General features: G+C 40.6%; 1 long non-coding RNA gene across 1 annotated transcript; it reads right to left on the bottom strand.

Annotated features, from left to right (window-relative positions):
• Positions 1-3,883: 3,883 nt before the first annotated feature.
• On the bottom strand, positions 3,884-10,576 carry LOC111091996. Its single transcript, XR_005376743.1, has 3 exons — positions 10,392-10,576; positions 7,638-8,060; positions 3,884-4,334 (listed from the first exon to the last, which is right to left on the bottom strand). It is a non-coding gene; the product is annotated as an uncharacterized LOC111091996 (long non-coding RNA).
• Positions 10,577-15,151: the final 4,575 nt, after the last annotated feature.

Genomic DNA, 15,151 nt, shown 5'->3' with positions numbered 1-15,151 from the left:
TATAGTTCTTCCTTCTTCTGCTGCTGAACATTTATATAGCAATGAAATGTTAATAACTCCCAGGAGAGTTGGTTGGATTTTATTATATTTTAGAGGGGACAATTATTTCTCGGAGAGCCCAAGATTTACCCTGGATAGTCTATCCAAGGACCTCAACCTCAAAGACTTCTCTAGAAGTAGAATGATCCAGAAAGCCATTTGGGATAGACTTTGAAAATTTCATCTTTTCTAAAGAAACTGCCCTGATGCCAATGACATAGGGTTAGGCTGTTCCTTTCTTGACTGCTGTGGATTAAAATGTGACTCCCCTGAAATTCCTTACTTATTACGTCACAAAACGCACACGACTCTTCTCTTGACCATGGTGTGATTGAATGTCACCCAGCACATCTGATCATAATATTTTGTGCAGAGCAATCTAGCTCCTGTGCACCAGAGTTGACAGGGGTAATCCTTGCGACTCCCTCAGTTATGGCGCCGAGTTCACTTTTGGAGTATAGACTTCACATCTGGTTTTATCCCATCTGTCTCTTTCTAGTCTTGATTTGATTCTGACCAGAGCCATGCGAATATGAGAAGTTATGTTAATCCACATCTGTGCCTGCCACGGTCATCTAAGACTCAGCTTTATACCCTGTAACTGTAGGGTTTTAAAATCACACTAACATCTAGGAGAAATTTTAGAACAAAAACTTACGTGCTAAAAAAACAAACAAACAAACAAAAAAAAAAAACTTAGGTGCTGGGTGATTAATGGTGATTTTTTCTCTTTTCTCTCTCTTTTCAGAAGCTCCTTAATTTCTAGAATGACTCCTTAGCTGCCTATTTACTATGCACTCAGCATGTGTGTTAAACATGGATGTGGGACAAATATTCCTATTACTCAGATTTCTTCTTTCCCCCCATGTGAGTTTTGAGATTTCTTTCTGATGGTGGGGTTCTGAGAAAACGTCCTCCACCTAAATCAACCCCAACCTGAAATCTAAATTCTGTACGGACTCAAATGTCCATGCAAATATGTTTTGGTCACTCCACAGGAGAGGGCCCTACAGTCAACATCTGGTTTAAATGTTGAGACTACTGATGCCACACACATCAAGGGAGCAGAGAAAAGTTAGTTATGTAATGAGATTTTTGGAGAGTGCAGGCTGCCTACCAAGCAGGTCCCAGAGTGATTTGAGAGAGGGAGCCTCGCTGGAAGGTGGGGTGGGGGGAGTCTTGTGCCGTCCAGGGCTAGGACTGCAGCAAGAATTGTGCATGGCTTGAACCTCCTGCATGGGCAGGAGGGAATACCAGCCTTTTTTCTGTGCTTTGCCCAGATGCAAAGTGGGGGGGGGGGGGGAGAGCAGAGAGGCTTATATTATTTGTCAGTAGGCAAATATCAAAAAATGAAGTCAGACTTGTAATGCAATGCTACACCTGCATAGACGGCGCAGATTTGAATGCACCTACCTACACCTGCTGCCTCCTTAGCAAACCTTCCCGCAGGATCTCTGTGCATCACAAGGACTTCAGTTTCTGTGTCATCCTCGGTGCATAATTCCTGCTCTGTTGCCATTCTTTATATATATATATATATCTTTTTATTGGAGTTCGATAGTTCAATTTGCCGACATACAGATGACCTGCGTCTCACCTCCTGGGGCTGTTTACTGTCTCTGCACTGGGATGGACCAAAATGCAGAATTCAGTCCCTCTACACGACTGAAAAAGCAACAAAAACAAAAATCCCGCACTGACACAAGACCTATGTATGTGTGGCAGGCAATTCTAGAAGTTTGATCACTGAGGGGAACAAGAGGGGAGAATACTATCACCCTGGTAGGATTTGCTGCATCTCTTAGAAGGCAGATGTGCTTGCAAGTTGGAACTTTAAATAACTAGTAGTTTTATTTTTCTTTCTGACATTTAAAAAAAAAGCTGTTCCCCTTTGTATGAGATTATAAATCTAAGCAAGCTAGCCCCTGTGTGTGTGTGAGCACCCACACCCCCACACACACACGCTCAGCCCGTGCAGGAGAAGGCTGACCTGTGCTTTGCAGATTTTGTTGGCATCCCTGAGGCTAAATGAGGAAACTCCCCACAAACTTGGGCTCAGGAGACTCAGGAATTCTAATATTCCCTTGGAAAAGTGAAACCGAAGCTCACTAAAGATCTTTCCAGTTAAATTTTATTATTTGTATAATAAAACTCCTACAATGGAGTTCTCACAGAAAGTATATCCAAATTCATTTTCCCTCTTTTTCTTTTTCTATTGAAAGCAGACCTCAGGGGGAGAAAACCCAGAAAAATTGGTTTATTCCTAAAATATAGATTCATACCTCACTTTCCCTAGGGACATGTGACACTGGAGGTAAATTATTTTTAGTGCCAACTTGGTACTGGGAGTTGAGTCTGTTTGTAGACATGAAGCCTCTGATGCTCACCTATAATGGTGTCACTGTAAGCATTTGCTGAGAGTGAAGGTTCTAGAAGCTACACTGTACTGCTTCCTCCCAATAATCCCTAGCAAGATTCCTACTGGGGAGGACAAGTGATAAATGTACCTGCTTGATCTTTGTCTTAGAATACGAATAATTTGAATGATTCAAATATAAATCTCAAGGTTTATTTTTTTCCCCAGTTCTAGGATATATGGTTTCAGGAACAGTTTGTCCATCTCTTATGGAAGCTAGTAAATATTTTGCCTAACCGAGGAGCTCCACAAGGCTACTCAATGCTACAAAACGCTAAGATCAAGAGACCCTTGCCTCACCCAAATTTGCTGAAATATTAGGAGGTGATTATATAGGAAACAAATTACACACATCAGTTCCACATATGTCAGATAAATCAAAAATATTACCTCGAATTTACAATATTAGATACCTGCCATTAATAATGTAGCTATTTTCTCTTTCATCAATTTTTTTGTGAGTAATTTTCTCATTTGATACAATTCCAATGACTCCAAGTGGTTTCTTAGAAAAAAATGTTCTCAAGAATCCAAATGAATCAATGAATCTTTGTAACTAAACATTTCACTTGCTTTCTCCTTAAAACAGAGAAATTAATTTTAAAACAGATGATTCATCCTGATACATCCTTTAGCCCAAACCAATGCTGACCAAGTAAATCAGCTATACCATTTCTTTAAATGTTTTTATGGATTTAAGTGCTTGTGAACAGATTAGGCGAATTCGAATTCGAAAGTGATCAAGACCAGTGACATTTCTCTTGAAAATACCAAGGTTTTCCCAAGGTCTCTGGAGTCAAAGTCCTCATTTGAATTCTTGGTGAATTAATAATGTGATATTTGGCAAGGCACCTGTCCTCTCTGTGCCTCGGCTTCATCATCTCCCAAAGGGGGATTAAAAACACTTACCTCAACAGACTAGTTGTGAGAGTGAATGTAAATGAAATGATTTGCAGAAAAAAAGCAGAGCTCAGTGCCTTGTCTACAGGGGCACCTAGTGCATAGTAACTAGTCTCATTATGGTACAATTGCATTTTCTGGATACTTTTTCTTCACTTCTAAAAATACATATTCTTCTGAACTAATACGTGGGCTCCGCAGCAAGATGACTTTTAAGTCTGTTTGGTTTGTACACGTCTCAAGCGGACCCTTTATGCTAACTGTAACCTCTCTCCCTCTTTTTTCCTGCTCAGGTGCATATGATACAAAAAAAGAAAAAGAAAAAAACTGTTACAGGCACACCCAAAAAAGAAAACGATCCCTCTTCTTCCTGTTCTGAAAATATTTATACTGCAAGAAACACAATTTTTTATGAAGAATTTATTTTACATAATATTTATTTATCTACTTAATTATTTACATAAAATGCAAAGCTTTTATCCCAAGGTAGATGCCAAATATAATTGAGTTTAGGAAAGTTTCCTTCTTACAAAAGCACCTGAAAATGTTTAACAGACTAATGTGATTGAGATCGTTCTTACCACTTCACCAGTTTATCTAGGCCAATTAAAAAAATAATAATGTAGGGAGATAATAGTTTGAGATGCTCTTTTGGGCGAAGACATCTGAGCTATCTTGCTCAGTAAAGATAGGAGAGATGGAAGACGGAAACTTCTTAGCTTTTTTATTCAACCTACCATCAAGCTTTAGGATGGAATCATTTAGGAAGTGACCGGTTTTCAGCCAGAACTAGCTTTTCCTCCTTCCACCCAGCTCCAGAGCAGATGAAGCTCCTTTACATTCAGATTGAGAACTGAGAGTGTTTCGACATTGGTCGTTCTCTGTCTTGCTTCCCACCTTCACCCCACCCACAATGTATCTGGGTGGGCTTTGGAGTAGCAGGAGAATCCTTCAGAAGGATCTGAGGACCATTCAAGAACTGAGAAGACAAAAACAAAAAAAAACAAAACAAAAAGAACTGAGAAGACATGTGAATCACCAGTCCTTCTGGATTCTAGTGATGGCCAATCTTGCTTCAGTCCTCCCACCAAATGGGGTGAAAACTAGGCTCAAGAAGCCTGCGAGGGGTGCACCTCAGTGACTCAATCAGTTACGTGTCTGCTTTCCACTCAGGTCATGATCCCAGGATCCTGGGATCAAGTCCTACGTCTGGCTCCTTGGCCTGCTTTTCCCTCTCCTTCTGCCTGCCCTTACCCCTACTTGTTTTCTCTCTCTCTCTGTCAAAAAAATAAATAAAATCATAAAAAAAAGAGAAAAGAACACTGCGAGGGATGTTAGAGACATAGATTGTAGCTTCTCAGCCCCACAGAGGGCTATGTGAGAGCAGCCAAGACTTCTCGAAGTCCAAGAGAAAGGGTACAGAAGTTGGACGAGAAGGGAAATGATTAATGTAAGCCTGGGGTTGGTTCCTTCAGCTGAGATTAGGAGTCCTGTAGCAGCAGATGTGTGCAGAATTGTCCTGGCCGGGAGCTGGTTGTGAGTGCAGTCCTCACAGAAGATGGCCAGTGAGGACCGGACAGTGACAGCTCAATCACAAAATTAATTAAGGAGGGCTTTTGCATCCAGAAAATTTCTTTGCAGGAAAAATAAAGGTATATTTTTTGCGCACATGCTATTCCAGGAAGCAGGTTAGTGCCAGGTGAGAGAAGCCAGATCTTTTCCAGAGAAGGAAAATGAAGTATATCCCATATTTCCTATCCCCAAATTGTACCAATTTTGGAACTGAGGCTCCCGATAATTTAACTCCTGTAACGTATCCTATATTCTCCATGTTGAAAGAGTTCATCTACCAAATAAGACACGTGTCAAGTGACAACTAACTCATATTTTTAAACTTTAAACCAAGGAATATATAGTTGCTCATCAACTTGAGTCAATGGAATCCTTCTCAGGCCAATGGGATTTATTTGGGATAAGATCTTTAGTCTTATCATGGCAGTCGACAGGTTGTTTCCTCCTGGGAAATTTCTGAACTCCTAAAATCCGAAGCACTGAGTAGTTAATACTCGTTCTCATTTTGTGTGTGAAGGGACGGTGTAAGGTGCATGGGGAGTGAGCCACTCATTCAAGTTCACATGGCGAGGAGATGGTATGCAGCCAAAAGGAGCACATGGAAAGAGGATAGATTACTGTCGTTATGAGTAATTAGAATTTAAGAAAAGAAGAATTCATGGGTGTGTTTAAAACTTTGTAGAGCTATCTTACTTACCCAAATATACATTGAATAAGCTAAAAGGTGGGAAAACTGTGAAATGGTTGTTGGGAATATCCTTAATTCTTTAACTCACGGCTCCTTACATAGTATCTTGTGCGACAAAATTTCCCTTCGGTAAAAACTTGGCTTTCTTTGAGAGACTGACGTATTTCTCTCTCTTTTTAAGATTTGAATTTTTTTAAAAGCAGTTTTAGGTTCACAACAACCCTGAGAGAAAAGTACAGACAAAGGCATTCCTATATATTCCCGGCCCCACAGAAGCATGGCCTCCCCCATTATCACCATCATGTACCAGACTGGTACATTTGCTACCGTGGGGGAACCCACAATGACACATCACAGCCACCAAAGTCCATAGCTTATTTGAGGGTTCATTCTTGGTGTTGTATATTCTTTGGGTTTGGACACTTGTATAGGGTCACGTATCTATCATTAAAATGTTTTACAGAGTATTTTCACTGTTCTAGAAACATCCCCTGTGCTCTGCTTATTCATCTTTCCCCCACAGCTCACCCTTGGCAACCACTGAACTTCTCACTGTCTTCATACTTTTGCCTTTTCATAATGTCATGTATGGGAATCATACAGTATGTAGCCTTTTCAGATTGGCTTCTCTTGAGTTCTTATATATTTTGGTTCACAGACCTTTATCAAATGTGTCTTTTGCAAATATTTTCTCCCAGTCTGTGGCTTGTCTTCCATCTCTTTGGCATTCTGTTTTACTGAGCAGAGGTTTTGTTTTTTAGGGTGTTTTTTAAGATTTACTTATTTATTTTAGAGAGAGAGGCAAAGGGGAGATGGAGGGAGAGAGAGAGAGAGTCTTAGGCAGACTCTGTGCTGAGTGCAGAGCCTGACATGGGGCTCCATCTCAGGACCCTGAGCTCACACCTGAGCTGAAACCAAAAGTCAGATACTCAACCGACGGTGCACCCAGGCATCCCTAAATGAGCAGAAGCTTTTAATTTTAGTGAAGTCCAGCTTCTCAATGATTTCTTTCATGAATCATATCTCTGGTGTTGCATCTAAAAAGTCATTACCATACCGAAAGTCATCTAGGTTTTCTCCTACATTATCTCAACAATTTAAATTTTCTCCTACATTATCTCAACAATTTAAAATTGTTACTGTTTTGTGTGGTCTATTTATCTTTATGATTCATGTTTAGTTAATTTTTGTGAAGGGTGTAAGTTCTGTGTCTAGATTCCTTTTTTTTTTTTTCCATGTAGATGTCCAGTTGTTCCAACACCACCTTGTTGGCAAGACTATCTTTGCTCCATTGTATTACCAAAGACCACTTGACTACGTTCATGTGAGCCTGTTTCTGGGCTCTCTATTCTCTTCCATTGATCTATTTGTTTACTCTTTTGCCAATACCACACTGTCTTGGTTACTGTAGCTTTACAGTAAGTCCTGAAGTTGGGTACCATTATGGCTCCAACTTTGTTCTTCTCCTTTGATATTGTGTAGGCTATTCTGGGATGTCTGTTTCTCCATAAAACTTTAGAATCAGGTTGCCCATATATGTTTCTCTTTTCAGGTGAGTTATTCAACTCATTCCACTTTTTCACTTTGGTTGCCTGGAAAGTCAGTGTAAGATATATCTGCTCAGTCACTGGAATTTTGTTCACTCTGATGGTTGGAGAACTAGATTTTCTTCTTTTTAAAAAAGATTTTATTTATTTATTTGAGAGAGAGGAGAGAGAGAGAGAGAGAGAGAGAGAGCATGAGCAGGGAGAGGGGCAGAGGGAGAACCAGACCTCCCCCACACCCCACTGAGCAGGAAGCCCAATGCAGGGCTTGATCTCAGGACCCTGGGATGATGACCTGAGCCAAAAGGCAGACACTTAACTGACTGAGCCACCCAGGCTCCCCTTGATTTTCTTCTTTAAGTCTTGTTTCCCCCTCTTTTATTTAATTTCACTTTCTGAATCTGATCACTTGCATAAAGTAAATATGAACATGGACCACACGGTCAACCCAAATTTAATACCCCCCCCCCCCATTCACCTTCCTCACAGATTTGGAGTTCTAGTCAATAAACCAGGGAGCTGAGGATATGATTCCCATTCTCTCCTTCAACCAATGCATTCCATTCCCAATTATGACTTATGAAAGGAGTCACTCTTCTTCACAGGACAGGAGGGAAAGCAGACTGCTGGGCGATCAGACTTTCAATGTTGGCTTCCAGGCTCGTGTTGACAAAGTCCTCAATAACCCTGATTTTCTCCTGAAAGTGCTTGAGCACTGTTGTTACATGGAGGAAATTTCTCACATTCTGTTCTTTCAGCCTGTCTCCTGCCTTTTTCTCGGTATGTTTCCGAATCTGAGTTGGCCCTTCGCTGATAGCATGTGAATGTGATCCAACACCACAAAGCAAGACATGTAGAACAGATGACTGCTTAAAATGCCTGTTTTGACATGTTTTCTTCCCTAAAAGATAGAGCAAATTCTGCATAAATATGAAACATTGGTGAACTATTTGTTAAAAAAAAAGGTTCACTTATTTTGCCAACTATAATCTAAGTACCTCTGCTCAGTGTCACCTTTCTTGTACGTTTCTTCATCATTAATGAGATAAAATAACTCCCAATAATAGCTAACATTTTGAATACTTCCTATGCGGCACATACGACACTAAGTACTTTATATTTATTTCACTTAGTCTTCTTAACAATTCTAGAAAGTCCTGATATCATCTTTATCTCCTTTTCAGATGAAGAAACTGGTGCAAAAGAATATTGAATTTTTTCCTGTATCATAACCTAATCATTGGAAAGCAAGAATTTGAATCTGTGTAGACTCTAAACTCTGTGTCCTTAACCACTTTTTAAATGGCCATTGATCTTGATCCCAAACTATTCTTCTCTTTTCAGAGGGGGAAAGGGGCAGAGAGAGAAAATCCTAAACAGGCTGGAGCAGAGCAGAGCCTGCCACAGGGGCTCCATCTCACAAACCTGAGTCATGCATGACCTGAGCTGAAATCAAGAGTTGGATGCTTGGGATCCCTGGGTGGCTCAGCGGTTTAGGCGCCCGCCTTTGGCCCAGGGTGCGATCCTGGAGGCCCGGGATCGAATCCCACATCGGGCTCCCGGTGCATGGAGTCTGCCTCTCCCTCTGCCTGTGTCTCTCCCTCTCTCTCTTTCTCTCTCTGTGTGGCTATCATAAATAAATAAAAATTAAAAAAAAAAAAGTTGGATGCTTCACCAACTGAGCCACCCAGACGCCCTTACTCCCAAATTATTCTTAACTACTTGAATATACTTCAAGTACTCTCCAAAGAATCAAGGACTATGATCTAAAGTCATTTATATGCATGACCAACATTCGTTAGAATTTTGCATGTCATTTCTTCTCTGAAAACCCTTCCCTGGGAAGCTCGTATTCATCCTTCAAGGCTCCACATGCCTTCCCCAATGAAGCCTACCTCTCCCTCCTAGACAGTATTTGTTACCCTGTCTCCTGTGCTTTCTTGGTAATTTGTTTATATCTTGTGATAGAACTTACTGCTGTAATGACAAGGCTTCCTTCCTTTAAGGCAGCTAGAATATTCTATTCTGTTGGTACCTGGTGGGTGCTAAATATATTTTTCTGAGACAAACACATTGAAATTCTTGAAGCCAAAAAAAAAAAAAAATCATCATTCTGGGAAGAAATTCAGACAGAGAAATAGATAGTGAATATACTTTTTGGAGCAAGAGGAAGAATAAATTCATACAATTTATGTGCAACTAGAACAAGCTAAATCTAAAAGAGATGGAAGAAAATGTTGAAGCCGTATCTATTTCCTAACTCACAGCAATATATTTCTGAAGAAAACATCCTACAAAAGAACAGGATTCTCTGACTACCTTCCCACACTGCACAAGAATTGAGGATCTGCACAGAACCCTGCTCATCCTCAAGGTGAGGCCCCCGGTTTGGAGGACTTTCTAGATTATATCCAGCACCAACACTGACATCTGCTGGAAGTGCACACTGGCCACATCTTCTGCACTTCGCTATAAAAAGGAAAAACTAAAAAACAAAAAAAAAGGCAAGATGATAAGAAACTACCTAAAAACTACCTCAGAATTCCAACCAAGAACTAATATATCAAGAAAATGTGAGCTTGAGCAATTTTGGGCATTCCCTTTAATTGAGAATATAATCTTGCCAAACAATTGTCTGGTGATAAACATGGCCATAGATTTAGGATTGTGAATGACTAATTATTTTATAAGCATGGCCCCCAAAACGAATTTGATATTTTTAAAAGCCAAATAAGATACATATCTCTGCATTTGAGGAATTCAATTAATCACCACATCACATTTCATAAATAGCATGGGTTCATGTTCTGAATCATAGGAAGCACTGACTCATTTTGAGGCTTCACTTTTCATGGATATGAAGAGGCTTGACAAGTGGTTTGCTACTGTGGTTTGTATTTTTCTACATATCCTCCTAAGTTTTCTTTCTGCTGTCTCCCTCGTGATATCAATTAGGTACCTGAGAAGTAGTCAAACTGAAGAAGAACATACTTTCCTCTACTTGTTTATTTATAAATTTTAATTAATAATCAGAAGTAACATATTTCTTTCTACGCCCATTTTTCCAACTTATTGAAACTTTTTGGTAAAAGAAAAAATTCTGTGAATAGAGGAAATTATTTTTTTCAAAACAAATCCCCAAAGCCCGTGTATTTAAAATTGTTACTGTAAAAATCAGCTCCTAGTTTCCTATCATCTGTTAAAAGACGTTCATCTTTTCTTCTCAACTTACCTCATATGTTTTCTTTTCAGGGAAAGAAGGTATTGCTTTTGTCCCTTTTTGCTTCTCGGTTTTTATCTCTTTATTGTAAAATACAGCAAGTAAACAGAAAAGGTATAGGTATACCTTGGAGACATTGCAGTTTGATTCCGAACACTGAAATCAAGCAAATATCACAATGAAGTGAGTCAAATGAATTTAGGCTTACACTATAATATAGGTCATGAAGCATGCAAAAGCATTATGTCTAAAAAAGCAATTTATATGCCTTAATTTAAAAAATACTTTATCACAAAAAAATGCTAACCATCATCTAGCTTTCAATGGAGTCATAATAACACCTACAGCAATAGTGAAAATTTTTGAAATATTATAAAGGTGACATAAAGATACAAAGTGAGCACATGCTTTTGGGAAAATGGCATTGATCGATCTTCTCCACGTGGGGTAGTCAGAAACTTTCAATCTGTAAAAAAGAAAAAGGAGAGTATCTGAAACACAATATAATGAGGTATGGCTATCCAAAACACTAATTTTAATATACATAAATATAAATATAAATATATAATACATTTATATTAATATAAAATATATAATACGTATTTTAATAACATGAACACTCATGTAACCATCACTCACATCAAGAAATAAAACATTGTCAACATGCCTACGAAAGCTCCAGTTGCCCCTTCTCAATTACAATCCACATCCTTGCTTTTCCTTACATCTTAACTTCAGGTACACATCTCTAAATACGATAGTGTTACTGGCATTTTATTTTTATTTATTTATTTTTTATTTTCATTTTTTTAAGATTTTATTTATTTATTCATGACAGAGCGAGAGAGAAGCAGAGACACCGGCAGAGGGAGAAGCAGGCTCCAGGCAGGGAGCCCGATGCGGGACTTGATCCCGGGACCCCAGGATCACACCCCAGGCCCAAGGCAGATGCTCAATTGCTGAGCCACCCAGGAATCCTGGCATTTTATTTTCATATCAGTGGGGTCATAGCACGTTTTATGTTTGGTTCATTCCGCCAACATTCCGCAAGTTTTGTCTGTGCTGCTGCCTGTGGCTATGACTTGTGTATCTTCACTGATCAATGTGATTTCCCATTTTATGATTATGTCACCATTTGTTCGTGCAATCGATCACGGATAGATATTCGGGTCATTTCTGGTCGGCCACTGTTTCCGTTTCCAAGGCTTCCACAAACGTTGTCGAGCAGATCTTCTGGTGCATTTCCAGGCATTTCTGTTAGATGTAAGCCCAAGGGTAGATTTGGTGGGCCATAGGTTATACGGGGCTTCAACTTCACGAAACTTCTCAGGAAGTGGTTGGACCAATTTGCACTCTAGCCAACCACATATGAGTGTTTCACATCCTTACTAAAAACCTGATATGGTCAGACTTTTTCATTTCAGTAAATAGGGAAGATTGGTAGTAGTGTCTCATTTTATTTTTATCTTTGCACCGAATAGCCTTTTTTATGAAGTACCCATCTAAGTCCCTTGCTTAATCGGTCTTTTTCTTATTAATTTCAAGATTTAAAAAAAAAAATCTGTGTATTTGACTTTAGTTGGCTTGCCTATTCAGTTTCCTAATGTTAACCTTTGTTGAACAGAATTACTTTAATATAGTTAATTTTATAAAGTTGCATCTTATAAATAACTTCAGACCGAATGCTTCTTAAATCTGATGCTCTGACAAGCAAATAGCTTCATCTTTATGGATATATATCTATATCTAGCTGTGGATGAGGATGAGCATAAGGCCCATTGAGACCCATGTGTCTTCAGATATGTTTTCTTAGTTGTGAGCTGACCCTATCCACGTAGATATTCCAAAAACATTTAATATTCAATCTGATTTTAAAAAAAGGAGTTTACTCCCATTCCTATTAAATCCTCCATTCTTTCTCCATCAATTATTGCTCTGTACCAGGTGGCACAGAAACCACAGTCACCCTGTGTCCTTCCTCTTTCTCTTTGGCTTCCATATTCAATCAATCACAAATCACACTTTGCCAGACTGCTATACTTTATATATTCCTTCCCATCCCTGTAGCAGCCATGAATATGCACCTCCCAGATCTCCAACTGTGTAGGAAGCAACATCAACTGACAAAGCTTGTTACTTCCCTCCTCGTTCCACCACTGCATTCATGCCAAGGCTATGTTTTCCATGAGCTATTCCTCCTTTTTAGCTTAGTTTTTTTTTTTTTTTTAACACTCTAAAGCCCTGGGAAAATAAAAGTCTTTTAATTTGCATTCGTTTTTATCAACGAGTCCTTTTAATTGAGATTTAATTGACATGTAACATTACATTGATTTTAGATGCACAACACAACAATTCAATCTTTTCATGCAATGTAGAATAATCATTGCAAGTGTAGTTATCATCCATCACCACACGGAATTATCTTTTTTCTTGTTATAAGAACCTTCAAGATCCACTCTCAACTATATTAACTATAGTCACTGTGTTGTACATCGTATCCCCAAGATTTATTTATTCTATGGCTGGAAGTTTATATCTTTCGGCCACCTTCACTCATTTTGCCCATCCAACTACCAATCTGTTCTCTGTATCTATGAGTTCTGTTTTGTTTTGGTTTTAGAGTCCATATATAAGTGAGGTCATATGGTATTTTTCCCTCTCTGTTTGACTTATTTCACCTGGCATAATGCCCTCGAGGTCCATAGGCCCATCTATGATCTGTATGGTCACAAATGGCAGGACTTCATTCTGTCTTATGCTTGAATAATATTCTATTCTATCCTCCTCTCTCTCTTTATCCATTCATCCATCTCTGAACATCTAGGTTGTCTAGATGTCTAATGTCTAATGTCTTAGTCATTGTAAAAATGCTTCAGTGAACATGAGGATGCAGATATCTTTTCATTTGCCTCAGATAAATCCCCAGAAGTGGGATTGCTACACTGTACGGTTGTCCTACTGAGACCAGCCTAGGGAGGTGGGAATGGGAATTGGGTCTGGAGGAATGGGGGACCACTCTGTCTCCAGGCTGGACAAGAGGTCCTGGCTCTGCCTCACTTTCCTCTTATGGGACCTCAATCCCTCCTGCTCACTGGGCACACAAACCCCAAACCTTGCTGCCCTGATGCAGAGGTGAGGGCTAGGTATGTGAAGGCAGTGGACAGGGAGCCTCGGGGAGTTACGGAGCCTAGGGTAGGGCCCACAGTGTGGAGGCAGTGGCAGCTACCTGGGCAATTCATTCCTGGAAGCAATGACAACAGAGAGAGCCACACCTCCCAGGGCAATTGCAGTGCTCCATGGGATGGACCAGGAACCCTTTCCAGGACACTTGACTGGCCATGGGCTGGGGGAGTAGGCAGCATTTTCTGACATGTGGCAGTCTCTGAGCTCCTGGGCTGTGTGCTTCTTCACCAGCTCCATGGACTCTGTGTGTGGACCGTCCCAGCTTTAAGACCACCCTGAGGGTGGGGATGGCCTCTCTGTACTCACCTGGCTGGGTTGGCGCCTTGACGTTTCTGAAAAGTGCAGTGATCTTGCCCATTTCTCCTTCCCAGCGGGCCTTGTGGCAGCCCTTCTCCAGCCCAGTCCCAGAACAAGGGCCCATCACTCTACCTACCAGAAGGTGGCCCTCCTGCTACCTTCTGACCAGGCTCCCCACGCTCAACCCCACCCCCACCAAATAGTAAAATGAAGCCCATCTCTCCCTCACTACCCCTTACCCTCCCATGCAAAATGCAGACACCAAATAGCAAAATGCATGGCTTCTTTAACAGGCCACTTGGGCTTGGAGTCTCTGGTGGCCTGGCTGAAAGTCTCCTGGAACTCTGCTGGAGCCTGAGCCCTTCGGACCCTCTCCTCCTCGCCCTCTTCCCTTCACAGTGTCAAATGGTCCTTCCCACTTTCTCCCACTTTGTCCCCAGTAAGATTGTTTTTTTGCACGTTTCATCCATCCTGGCCCAGACTACTCGGGATCTTAATCCTGACAGTGATGTCTCATAACCAAGAACTGGTTTTCCTGTTTCTACTTTGGCCTTCACAGATACTCTTGACAGTGGCAACCAGAATATTCCATCTGGCCTCTGAAAGCACAAAGTCTTTACTGAGACCCATGAGGTCTCTGTGATCCCATTCCAGCCTCTCCAGCTTTCCCATTTACCTTGTATTTTAGACAATAATGACATGAATGTCTCATACTCACTTCCTCTGTGTTTAGTTACAGTGGCCTCTTCCTCCTGGGATGCCCTTTCCTCATCCTTCCCCAGATATTATGGCTTACCTGGTTGGCACCCCCTCCAGGAGAGCTTCCCACACCACCTGAAGCTAGATTTAGTGCTGGACCCCACCGATCACCCCATCCCCTACATGCTTCTAGGTCCTATATGTTAAGCTCCAGTACCTTTTTCCTCACCTGAACCATGACCTCCACCAGGGCAGGAGAGAGGCGTGCAACTCTGTAAGCACTCACGTAGCCCAGAGCAATCCTTCGATAAATATTTGTTCTTCAGCTGAAAGTGTTAGACTCTAGTGATTCGTTAATTTGCCATCTTTCGAAACTCTCAGAATACAAGAGAATCGATTAGTTTGTTCAAGGGTTTTGCAATTATGGGACGACAAGTGGTTTGCAATTTGGAAATTAATAAGGTGAAGCAGCAGCCTCCCAGAGTTTTTTTCATCTCACAATCATGGGGAACCTCCACCCACAGGGTCAGCCAGAGAAGAAAAGTAATATCAAATTAGGATCAGTCCATTTTCCATGAATAACAAGGCTGGAG

The sequence above is a fragment of the Canis lupus genome, chromosome 23 (genome assembly GCF_011100685.1).
Source record: "Canis lupus familiaris isolate Mischka breed German Shepherd chromosome 23, alternate assembly UU_Cfam_GSD_1.0, whole genome shotgun sequence".
Lineage (NCBI taxonomy): Eukaryota > Metazoa > Chordata > Mammalia > Carnivora > Canidae > Canis > Canis lupus.
The sequence above is the reverse complement of the archived record's forward strand: the minus strand, read 5'-3'. Positions and strand labels throughout refer to the sequence as shown.